Raw genomic sequence first — 11,921 nt, 5'->3', positions numbered from 1 at the left:
CAAACAAACAAGTTCTTTTATTCTCTTTCTCCAGGAAAGTTTCAACGATCTCTTCGTGGACACAATGACGCCTCTACGTTTTACTGTTGTCTTCGTCCTCCTCTTTGGTAATACTAATATGGGATCTAATATAGGATACTGTGAAAGTTTGATCAAACCAAAAGCTTCATTATGAGAGCTGCGATTGTTTTCAACTGACAATTATTCTACTATAGCCGGAGGAGATGTCCTAGGATAGCACAAGAACCAGTAATTTATCAAGACCTCCTGCAACCCCCTAACACCGCCCAAATGTTCAGTGACACCCCCTAACTTTTTGACCTGTGTATCCCCTACAGGGGGTGCCCTTACGATTTCTGGTTTAGATACATGTCAGTGATGATATGTTATGATAACGTGACTATGATAATGACGCACCCCCACCCACTTTTTCCAACACCCATCCACGCTTGGAATTCTGGGTGAACCACTGAAAAGAACACACGGTGTTGGAAACACTGGCGGGTTCCGAACTACGGTTTTTGTCCCCGTCTTTTACCCCTAGCAGATTGCTCCAGGATAATTCAGCTTGAGTTAGGTTGAGACTTATTGCGAACCCACTGAAAAACGGTGATATACACCCCCCCTATCCTTTCCTTTTTCCTTGAACATGTCCTTCGCCCTAAGACAACAGAAAGTTTTCTACACGAAGGCTTTCCTCGTTATTCGGTAACTCGTTTAGAGAGATGAGGTAGTCACGTGAAGAGGTGCTCAGGACGCGTAACAAGCTGACGAAAGCGCGTGACGCAACAGCTCACCTGGGGAACTTGAGAGTGCGAGAAACTCAAAATTTCCCTTTCTTTTTAAGGTGTATTTGTCGCCAGTGAAGCTGCACCTGAAGGACACGAGCTTGAACGTAAGTTCCTTTGGAATTACTAACTATGTTACCGTATATCCATCATTGTGAGGACTTTTCCCTTTGCAGGTCGTCAAGTTGCAGTCGACCTCTGCGCTTGTCTTCCGATTGTTTCCGATTCCGATTGCCCTAGCAGAAGTTGCACAAAGGCGAGCGGATGTATGAAATGCGCCGATGCGTCGCTATGCCTTTGTATTGATGTCGCTTGCACTGGGAACAGTTGCACATCGGCAAGCAAGTGTAAGACATGCTCCGTCCAAGGATGAACAACGTGGCTGACCGGCAACCCTTAACAACGAAACGATCAATTGCACGTATATGAAATAAGAGACCCTGGTCTTTTCTTTTACTAACATGGTCATAGGTGGCGGGAACTTTTGAGGGCAATAAATTGTACTAAGCAGCAGACATTGCGTTCGTTTATTTCTCTTTCGATTTCCTGTACAACTGCATTTACATGGGATCCCGTGCGCCTGCACAACTGCACGCCGTGCAGCGATAACAACACGTGCAGTCTGAAAGCCCAACTTTACTGCGTAACACTCTCGCCATCGACCATTTTTCCGAACGCTACACTTATCGGTTCACAGAAGAGTGGAGCCTTTTTCTAGGAATTATCGTATACATCCAGATTGTCCCGGAAAAACACGCGCAAATCTCGAAAAAGAACAAATCTACTGGTAAGAGGACAATATCATATTCTGAACAACGATGATCCTGAGCGTAGCAAGGGCCAGTTCTCACTTGGCGACGCGGCGCAACCGTCGAGACTGACAATGTTATCTAAGGAGTGCCTATTTCACAAATTGGGGTGTGAGCCGGTTCATGTTGAATATGCGCCCGTCGAGACTGACCAAGGTCAGGCCAGGATTACCTATTAGGTATTACACACGTTGGGGAGTGTTTGAGTTTATGTGGAATATGCACCCGTATATCTGACGTATATACCCGTATATATATATGACGTAAGGAGTGCCTTTTATCTATTTCACAAGTTGGCGTGTGGGCCGGCTGATGTAGAATATGCACCCGTGAAGGCTGACAAAAGTTAGGTCAGGAGAGCCTTCACCGGACCTAACCTTGGTCAGCCTCGACGGGTGCATATTCTGCATGAAGTCACCAAATCCCCATCGTGTGAAATACATAAAAGGCTCTCCTGACAAAACCTTCGCCACTCTCCACGGGTGCACAGTCTACATGAACTGACCCACTGCCACACGTCCAAATAACGTAAGAGTCTCCCATGACCTAAACCTTGGTCAATCTCGAGGGGTGCATATTCTACATGAACTGACCCACTCCGCAACGTGTCAAATATGTAAGAGGCTTCGATTGACCCGTCTTAAATATTTTTATTGGTGGCCAATAAAGCAGCAATAAATAAATAGTGCAGTGCAATAAATAAAGCAGCTGGAAAACAAGAAGCGGGTAAAACGGTGACCTTATGTTCGCCTTCAAAGTTACGAGCGTAAGCGTTTGTCCGGTGAGCTTTTGTCTGCGCCCATGGAGATACACCGTATGAGCGGTGCAGTCTCTTGACACAGTTGCTTGATTTCAGGGAAAGAATCTGCCTAAAACGCATTCTGTCGCCAAAATAGTTGTTCTTAGGCCAAACACCACAGCGCGTTGTCCTCTCCTCTAGCATTACATGATAACTCATTGTAGTTATGCTCCCACATTTGACCCGAACCTGAAAACCATAAACTCCCAATTTAAAATTATCCCAGCATTTTGTTCCACGTTGATATGTTATCTCTCGTTGCACCACAAGGGAGACCGTTAATTTTTCTCCCTACACCCTTAGAAAAATGGGTGGAGCAGGTACACCTGTTAGAAGGTAATAGTTGTCACTATATGTTGTGACTAAAAGCACGGTCCATTGATACTCTCTCTGGTCACGAAACTCCGCCGGAGAACAATAGGTCAGGTTTGCCTAGGGAGAACCGCCGCCGCGCGGAGGCGCGGGCGTCGCTACTTGGGGAGAAAACGCCAGCTGATACGGGTAAATGCCTCTTCTTTTGCCTGCGTTTTGACCAGTGTAGACGCTTCTTCCTGAAATCCACGTGCATCCTTAGACTGTGAATAGATTTCGGCTAATCTATGCATGCCGCAGACGTGTTGTACCCCAGCGTGTCGCTCGGGATATGGTGAAAAGGTATCGTTTTTTTGCGTTGCCGACTGATGCCATCAAGCGAGACAAGTGGAAGCGTTCGATACCTCAGAAAGACGTTTGAGCTTTGAGTCAAAGTGGACACGTGTGTGCGAGAAGCACTTTGACGCATCCGACATTGTCAGAGCGGACGAATTCCTCATGACACCGCAAGCAAAGAGAAGGTCACCATGCCTCGCGACAGGTCAAAGCTGCGTCCTGAGGTGTGGCACGAATTTTTGACCGGTGTCCGCAATACTTGAGCACCCCAAAGCCTAAAAATCGCGCAACGACGAGGCTGCCAGCGAAGTTCTAGCTGCTAACTCACTCTCAAAACAGAACTTGAACGCATAGCAGGTTTTCCCGCTTCTGATTCGGTGAGCCACGGGGGCGTACACCTTTCTCTAGCAATCTGGATAAGCGATAATTTCATTTACCACCCATTTTTACACCCTTTATGAGATGCTATTTTGACCTAGGTTGCAGCCATAGAAGTTACCCCTTTCTTCTCCCTAATTTGAATGGGGAATGTACCGGAAAGTACAACAACAGGAAACGAGAAACCGCAGTTATGAGGTTATCGCGTAGTTTTGCACGGCGTCGCTTCGTATTTCACACTTTGCCAGCCTTGTTTCTTTCTACTTCTTCTTCTCCTCCTTGGAATACGTAGTAAGGACCGCGCTTTTTTGTTCTTTTTTTTTTCTGTCTAATATAACATGCTGTGTTTCATCCTCCCCGTTCTTTTTTTTTTTCATTCTTCTAATAAATATATCTCCCCGTACGTGTTAATCAACTTTAAAAAGAAGCATCTAGTAGGACATTCACTGCTTGTACAAAAAAAAAAAAAACTAAGGTAAGCTGAAGTACGAAGTATTGCACAAATTGAGGAAGCAATAAGAGGACCGATGAGCATCACCACCGCTAGCTCCCAAATGCGGCGCTGGGAAGCTTGACGGAAAGACAAAAGGCGCAGCGGTGGAGATCGCCTTGCGGCGAGTCCAAGAGTCCACGACCCAGGTTGCAGACGTTGCAAAATATAAGGAGGAGTAATGCTGAGCTGGTTAATCCGTACCCGTTTACCGAGCTCCCCACATTTCATGCGAGTAGTCTCCAGACGTCACGAGGAAACTGTAGGAAACGGTGAGTGTACTACATCTCGCCGCGTGGGGCTCGAAGGAATTGTTAGGACGAGTGCCGCAGTTTCCCAACTTGTTGCCGGTCAGTTGTTTGTACTGTGACCAGGGCCGCCGGCGATTGGGCCAGTGGTATCGCTAGGGCACGCGTCACCCTCTGCCCCACCCTTGTCCCATTAACGGATACCTTTCCGTACCAGGCGATCACCATAAATACACGTATTACACCACACTCAGAAAGCCTCGTAGAAGGCTCCTTATTTTGTTTTTGGCGTCATCGTGCCGCAGAGAACGGGAGGAAGCGGCAGTACTGGTACTGCGCGTCACCCCTTCCGTCGCTTCACCCAGTGCGGACCGCACCCCCTGCACCCCCCTAGTGACGCCACTGGATGGAGCCCCAGGGCCAGTTTAGGGGATTGGTGGAAAAAGATAAAGCACCTGCTTTGACACAAGAGGCAACAAACTTTACTCGTAACGTTCCGACGCGGGCATCCTCATCGGAACAAAATTGCACAGGTCCGAGCTCAGCTTTATGCCTTCGTCATGTTCCTGTAGCATTCCGGTAGGGGCCCATTGTGGCTGTTGCGACCACTGTTATCAGAATAAATATTCCAAGATTTCAGAAATCCCCCCCCCTATGTTCACAACCTGCTAGATGTTATAATGACCGTGTCATAATCGGCCATCCCCATGAGGATCCCGTCCGCACGATCCGCTAGGGGCGCTACTAACCGGACCGCGAGATCTGCATCACGATTGGACGATGGAAATTTGAATTTTGAACGCGTAGAAGCGGACGTAGGACTACCGTAGCAGACTGGGAGGTACTCGGGTTCGAATCCCGGTGCCGGCTGTGCTGTCTGGGGTTTTTCCTGGGTTTTCCTCAGACGCTTTCAGACATATGTCGGCACAGTTCCCTTAGAAGTCGGCCCAGGACGCACATTTCCCCAGGGCGTGAGTCGTGACGTTACCCACATACGTGAGGCCGACAACGGCAAGCCCTATCACCACCACCACCACCGTAGCAGACGACAGCGACAGCACCTATGAAAACGCGTAGAATGATGACGATAATCAACCCCAGAATGAAACATCTTCTGTGGAATATCCACCGCTTGTACAGAAATACTAAGGTAATCTGAAGTACGAAGTATTGCAGAAATTGAGGAAGCAATAAGTAGACAGTAAGTAATAAGATCGATGAGTAACACTACCGCTAGCTTCCAAATGCTGCGCTGGGAACAGGTGCTTACGACGTGGTACATGGTCGCTGTAATAAACCTCTACCCGAGAAACTTCATCATGACGTTGGTAGACAAACCGAAACCAAAACAGATCGCAAGGGCAGAGCTGGGTTCCACGACTGGTCAATTGCACTCTGCCTCCTATTGAAAGAAAAGTAGGACCGAAGGTCGCGTCCCTTTCAGAGATCATCGTAATCCCCTCAAGACCGCGGCTTTCGGGCACGACCGTTCGCCACTAGCTTTGAACGTAGTTGAACATATTGACGTATAATGTAAAAAACCCCGAGACTAGGGAACACGAAGGGGGGGAGGAGGAGTGTCGTTGGGAGGAACCCGAGAGGTCTGCCTGCATGTTTCTCGGGAAGGGAAAGGTGGTGGAGAGGAAAGGGTGAAGTGGAAGACCGCTCGGGGGGAGGATAGCTGCGTCCATGGGCCGACTTCAGGGGAACTGTGCCAGCATACGCCTATTACACATCTGAGGGAAACCCAGGAAAAACCCCAGACGGCACAGCCGGCCCGCGGATTCGAACCGCGGACACGAGACTTCGTGTTTGTGTCTGTCCCTTCGTGTTCCCTAGTCTCGGGGTTTTTTACATTATGCATCATCTTCACCACCTCGCTTGCTTCCTAGCCATTTTTTCATTGTCATATTGACGTAGTTGAACATTTTTTTTTTGTAAAGGCGGCTTTTTAAAATGTACACGTCGCAAAATTAAGGGTATTCACCTTCAGAGAGTTTTTGCCGTTGCGTGAGAACACTTTTACGAATTTTTCGCCATAGGAAATGTTGAGGATATGAAATGAATCTGCGGCACAGTGCCAGGTCCCAAACAAACTATTCAATGTGACTCGAACACACACAGTCGACTAAAATAACTGATCGTGTACTTACGAACAAAACGTGTTCCCGTGACAGAGCTGCTTTCTGTTCGGCGAGAGCCGCAGCGGGGACAGAAACACATTACCATACGTCGTTTCTACGAAGGTGCTCACATTTCCACAATAAATGGCTTTCGGAAAGCGAAATCACACGGTGAGCAGCGCGAGAAACAAAGTCTCGCAGAAACGAAACTTTAGAGAGGATCACGTGGTGGACAGGACGTAATGACGATTTTGACCCGAGCGACCGCTAGAGGGCGGCTATGCCAGTCTGGAAGGAAGAGCCGCTCCTTGCATTTCCTTCTTCGATGGATACTGCCCCAGCGTTAAAGAGATGTAGACGCCTGAAACTCGATCAACTCGAACTCGAGTCCTGATCGGCGATGATGGAATAGAAGCGTCAGATGTGCTGGAGAGCTCGTCGGTCCAGGAGTAAAGATCCACCAGGACAATCACATGAACAACATCCTAAAGAAGCATTTGGTCCCTCGGATCAATTTCCATTTTCGGTAACGAACCATACGTGTTTCAACGAAACTCGCCGCTAGCTCACAAAGCAACGATGGTGCACGGCTGGAGCAGAGGAAGTCTCAGTGATTTGATCTCGGCACAGGAGTGATCCCCATACAGTCCTCATCTCAATCACACTTATCTGCGGAGTATAATAAGCACGGACATGTTGCTCTCCTGCCTGCAGACTCCTTCGAGTCTCATTCGACGAAGGCGTTGGACAAAATGGATGACTACTACCTGCGACACATACTGTCAACTCCTTCCTGCGTCGTCATCTGCGAGTGCATCCCTAACAGAGGCAATACAGTTCAACGGGTTTACATTTATTTCGAGTACATGTATTACTTTGAGCTGAAAATATGAGAAAATACGAATTATACAACTGAGAACTCATTATTGAGGACACTCCGGATAGAGTTTCACCACGCGACACACGCAAGGCCAATCACTGCACAGATCTGAGGATAATCCAATAACGTCAAGTAACAGGGGAGTAGTTGTGGTGTCCAGTTACTCCATCGCATAAAAAAGCGTTCCCCCGAGACTGAGGACACCAGCGATAGAACGTCGGACAGCCCCATCGGCGGCTGTATCATTGCACCGTTTCTCAAGAAACCCCTTCTCCTCGCAAGGCGGGACTAGTTGTAACTGCCGTAACGAACGTTTCTCAACTGTACCTGAAGCGTCAGTCACGAGAACATTTATTCATTAATTAAGCCAGCGCTGTCTCATGTAACAAACATCACAACCACATTTAGTCTCTCATACAACACACAACTGCCTCACAGTGATCGCTCCATAGTACCGAACGATTCATAGACGCTGTGTGTGTCGCATAGTCTCTTCCTCCGTTTCTGATATTTGCCTTTCGCCGTATTTCGAGTGATTTCGACGGCAGATATACCACGTCGTTGTTGTCCAAACCAAAACCATGCACCCGCATGGTCCCGCGGTCATCGTCGTCGTTCACAGTTGGCTCAGAGAATTGGATAGCTATGACGTAAGCCCTTTTCAAAGCCAATTATCCAGCAGTCACGCCCTGCTATTTTTGCCCGATAACTCCGCCCCAGTTGTACTAAATACAGTTAGAGGTCGATGTATCTACTCGATAGTAAAGCATCGTGAGAACGTTGTCCTGCAGAGTATTCGCTATTCACGGAAATCATCATGGTCCCTTTAAGTTCATTGATTTTCCCATCACTTTCCCGCTTACCTGGTAGTGGCCTGGTGCTAGAGTGGCTTGTGGTTCCTAGGAGTGGTGGTCACGCCGACACCACTGATTCAAACTGCTACCGTAAGGCACGCGTTCCTAGATGGTGGTGGTGGTGGTGGTAAAAGGGCTTGCCGTTGTCGGCCTCACATGGTCGCGTTCCTTCCTAGGTATGATCCTAGGCAGAATATTTCACAGAATTGTGTCGCCGGCACCAGTTAACTTCATGCGTCGTCGTCATCGCCTTGAGCTAGGGGAGCACCCGTGACGAACATTTTTAATATAAACGCATCCGCCACACCAGTAAAGTTGAACGACTGGCGCTGAGGTTATGTAACAGTCGCCAAACTCGGATTTCGCGTTTGCGGTGATCGCCGCGGTAACAGTTACAAGCTTGAAGCTTTTTTGCGCGTGCTATTCGAAGCGTGCTATTCGAAGAAACGCATGGAAGGTACGTTGTTCATTACTAAGCGTTACTTTCTTTCGTGCCGTTATCCCGTACGCAACTCTCCGCAGTCTTGCTCTGTTGCATGGCGACGACAAGCACGAACAGCAATCCTTAACGTGACGTGATTTCACAAGCAGGAGTTGGCATTGCACTAGTTCTAGTTTTAGTCCTAGCTTGTTGAGATAGTTATATGGGAGCCAGTCCTTGTGACTGGTCTTCCGCCTCGATGCCAATACACAAGCTTGAAGCGTGATGTGGGTAATGTCGTGTTCGGCTGATATCGGCAGATAAACGATCGCCCCTGGCAACTGTGGGATATTGCGCAACACAGTGTAACACGCGCTCAACGCGTCAGTCGCGCCCAGACTCCCGTAATGGAAACTATGCTCCTATGTACTCTGATGTAATATCAATTAAACAGTTGGAAAATACAACAAATGGCGACGAGGATGGCATCTCTCGCACCGATGGGATCTCCGATATCGATGGAAGACTGATCGCATGTGTCTTACGACGTAGAATCATCGGTCTGCCAACTGTGAGTACAGGAATTTGGTACTAAAATGAGTGCACCCCTTGTCGGAAGACTTGATGCCTTCGATGAAAACGTCGAGAGCTGGACCTCGTACGTTGAACGTGTAGAGGAGTATTTTGTCCTCAACAATCTTCAAGAAGACAAGAAAGTGGCAGCGCTTATAACCAGCATGGGAGCGAAAACATATAACACTCTCCGCAAATTGACATGCCCAAAGAAGCCTTCGGAGTTAAAGTTCAACGAGATCAAAAAGTACCTCACGGACTATTTCTCTCCGACGCCGTTGGAAATGTCAGAGCGGCATCGTTTCTACAATCGTGTTCAAGGACAGTCCGAATCAGCAAGTGAGTTTTTGGCTGAGTTACGTAAACTCTCCGAACATTGCAATTTTGGCACATTCCTTGACGAAGCCCTTAGAGACAAATTTGTCTGTGGCCTGCGAAGCACCTCTGTTCAACAGCGCATGCTCACCATGAAGGATTTGACCTTGACAAAGGCGCTTCAAGAAGCGGTGTCATGTGAGCTCGCAGCCAAACGTGTGGAGGAACTACATACCAAAAGAGAAAGCATAAACGGAGCCGCGTCTAGTGTTTCGAAAGTTCGAGACGAGGAAAAGAAGTGCTTCCGCTGCAACAAGAAGGGTCATGTTCCTTCGAAATGCCGATACCTCGACGCTGTATGCCTCGGTATACAACAAGCCAACAAGAAGGGTCATATACGTCCCGCCTGCAGAAATCTTGCAGCAAAGAAGTCGTCCACTGAAGCTAAAACGAAGCAAACAAAAAAGAAGGACACCACAAATGCATCAAAGGCTGAAAATGTTGGAACCATTCGCCAGGATATTGACTCAGAGCTACTTGCGCATGTCACTGGTGGTGGATGTGAGCCCATTTGGTTAAAACCAGAAATTGAGGGCCATATAATTCCAATGGAAATGGACACAGGGTCAAAGTATACTATTGTACCCCAAGTTGTCTACTCGAAGCATTTCAGCCACATTCCACTGGAACCTCCCTCCATGAAATTTCGAACTGTGACAAGTGAATGCTTCGTACCTGATGGCGTAGCCACAGTTCAAGTAAAATTTCGAGAGAAATGTTCAAGGCTCCAACTCTATGTTGCAAGAACCCCAGGACCAGCACTGTTTGGCCGAGAGTGGATTCAAGAATTCAAGTTGCTTGAAGAAACAAATGGAATCTTCAAGACGTCGACTGCAACGAAAGCTTCTCAAGAAGAAGTCAAAAATAAGCTGAACCAGATTCTAGAAACTCACAAGGTCGTATTTGAAGACTCCATCGGGAAGTTGAATGGAATCAAGGCAACCTTAAACCTGAAGGAAAATGTTCAGCCCAAGTTCCTTCGTGCTCGTCAAGTTCCATACGCACTCAAGGAAAAAGTCTTTGCCGAATTGGACCGACTGGAATCGGAAGGTATTCTGACCAAAGTCAATGTCAGTGAATGGGCTACTCCCATAGTTCCTGTAGTAAAGCCCAATGGGACAGTCAGGATGTGTGGAGATTTCAAGAGCACCATCAATCAACACTTAGTCGTGGATCAGTATCCTTTACCACTGGTTGAGGACATTTTCGCGAAGTTATCTGGTGGTCAGAAATATACAAAAATTGACCTCCGGCAAGCATTCCTTCAAATGGAAGTGGATGAGAAGTCCAAGCATTTGCTAACTATCAATACAGAAAAGGGACTCTTCCGGTATAACAGGATGGTGTTTGGCATTGCTCCCGCACCTGCGATCTGGCAACGCACCATCGAAGAAGTTCTACAGGGTGTTCCTATGACACATGCAACGCAAGACGACATATTAGTGAGTGGTACTACTGAAGAGGATCATCTCGAAAATCTTTCGAAAGTCCTCAAGCGCCTGGAATCGTTTGGACTAAAAGCAAACCTGCAGAAGTGCTCCTTCTTCCAGGACAGCATTGTGTACTGCGGATACAAGATCAGCAGCGAAGGTTTACACAAGACCCAAGACAAGATCCGTGCTGTACTTGAAGCTCCAGCACCGCAAAACGTCAGCCAGCTGCGTTCCTTTCTTGGGCTAATCAACTACTACGGAAAATTTATTCCGGACATCGCAAACCTTTTGCGACCTTTGCACGCACTTTTGGAAAAATCTGCAAAGTGGAAATGGACAAAAGGCTGCAAAGTAGCCTTCCAAAAAGCTAAAGAAATTATTGCGTCTGACACAATCCTTGTCCACTACAATCCGCAGCTACCACTCCGTCTCGCTTGTGATGCCGGACCACATGGTCTCGGCGTAGTTCTTTCTCACGAAATGCCCGATGGGACGGAAAGGCCAAGCGCATTTTCCTCGAGAAAAGAAAAGAACTACTCACAAATTGACAAAGAGGCCCTAGCCATTGTCTGGGGAGTACAGAAGTTCTACGCTTATTTATATGGCCGACATTCCAGAGAACGTTACTTTGAACCGGGACAACATGTTTCTGTTCGTGACTACAGAGGAACTGATAAGTGGACCACTGGTCTTGTCCTCAGACGCTACGGACCATTGTCCTATGAAGTAAAGGTTGGTGACAAAATCTGGCGCCGGCACATCGACCAGCTGAAACCGGGTGCCTGCGAACGTCAAAACGCTCGAGAAGAACACCGCAGACTAACTTCAAATGACTCTGCTGTTCCAGAGCCCATGGTAGCGGATCGACCACACCAACCAGAAGCAGAAGATACACAGTGTAACACGCGCTCAACGCGTCAGTCGGGCCCAGACTCCCGTAATGGAAACTATGCTCCTATGTACTCTGATGTAATATCAATTAAACAGTTGGAAAATACAACAGGTAAGCTTACGCTTGTCCCATCCTACAGTTGGCAATACGAGTTCCTCGCCGCCGTACACTCTTAAAAATGGACTTCACCGCATAGCACGCTCCTAGCCA

At 47.8% G+C, this 11,921-nt stretch overlaps 1 long non-coding RNA gene across 1 annotated transcript; it reads left to right on the top strand.

The window, feature by feature from the left end:
- LOC135376206 (uncharacterized) lies at nucleotides 1-1,303 on the top strand. The gene is made up of 3 exons (XR_010417576.1): nucleotides 1-107; nucleotides 848-895; nucleotides 965-1,303. It is a non-coding gene; the product is annotated as an uncharacterized LOC135376206 (long non-coding RNA).
- The last annotated feature ends 10,618 nt before the right edge of the window (nucleotides 1,304-11,921 follow it).

The sequence above is a fragment of the Ornithodoros turicata genome, unplaced genomic scaffold, assembly GCF_037126465.1.
Source record: "Ornithodoros turicata isolate Travis unplaced genomic scaffold, ASM3712646v1 ctg00001055.1, whole genome shotgun sequence".
Taxonomy (NCBI): Eukaryota; Metazoa; Arthropoda; class Arachnida; order Ixodida; family Argasidae; genus Ornithodoros; species Ornithodoros turicata.
This window is presented reverse-complemented; position numbering and strand designations above follow the sequence as displayed.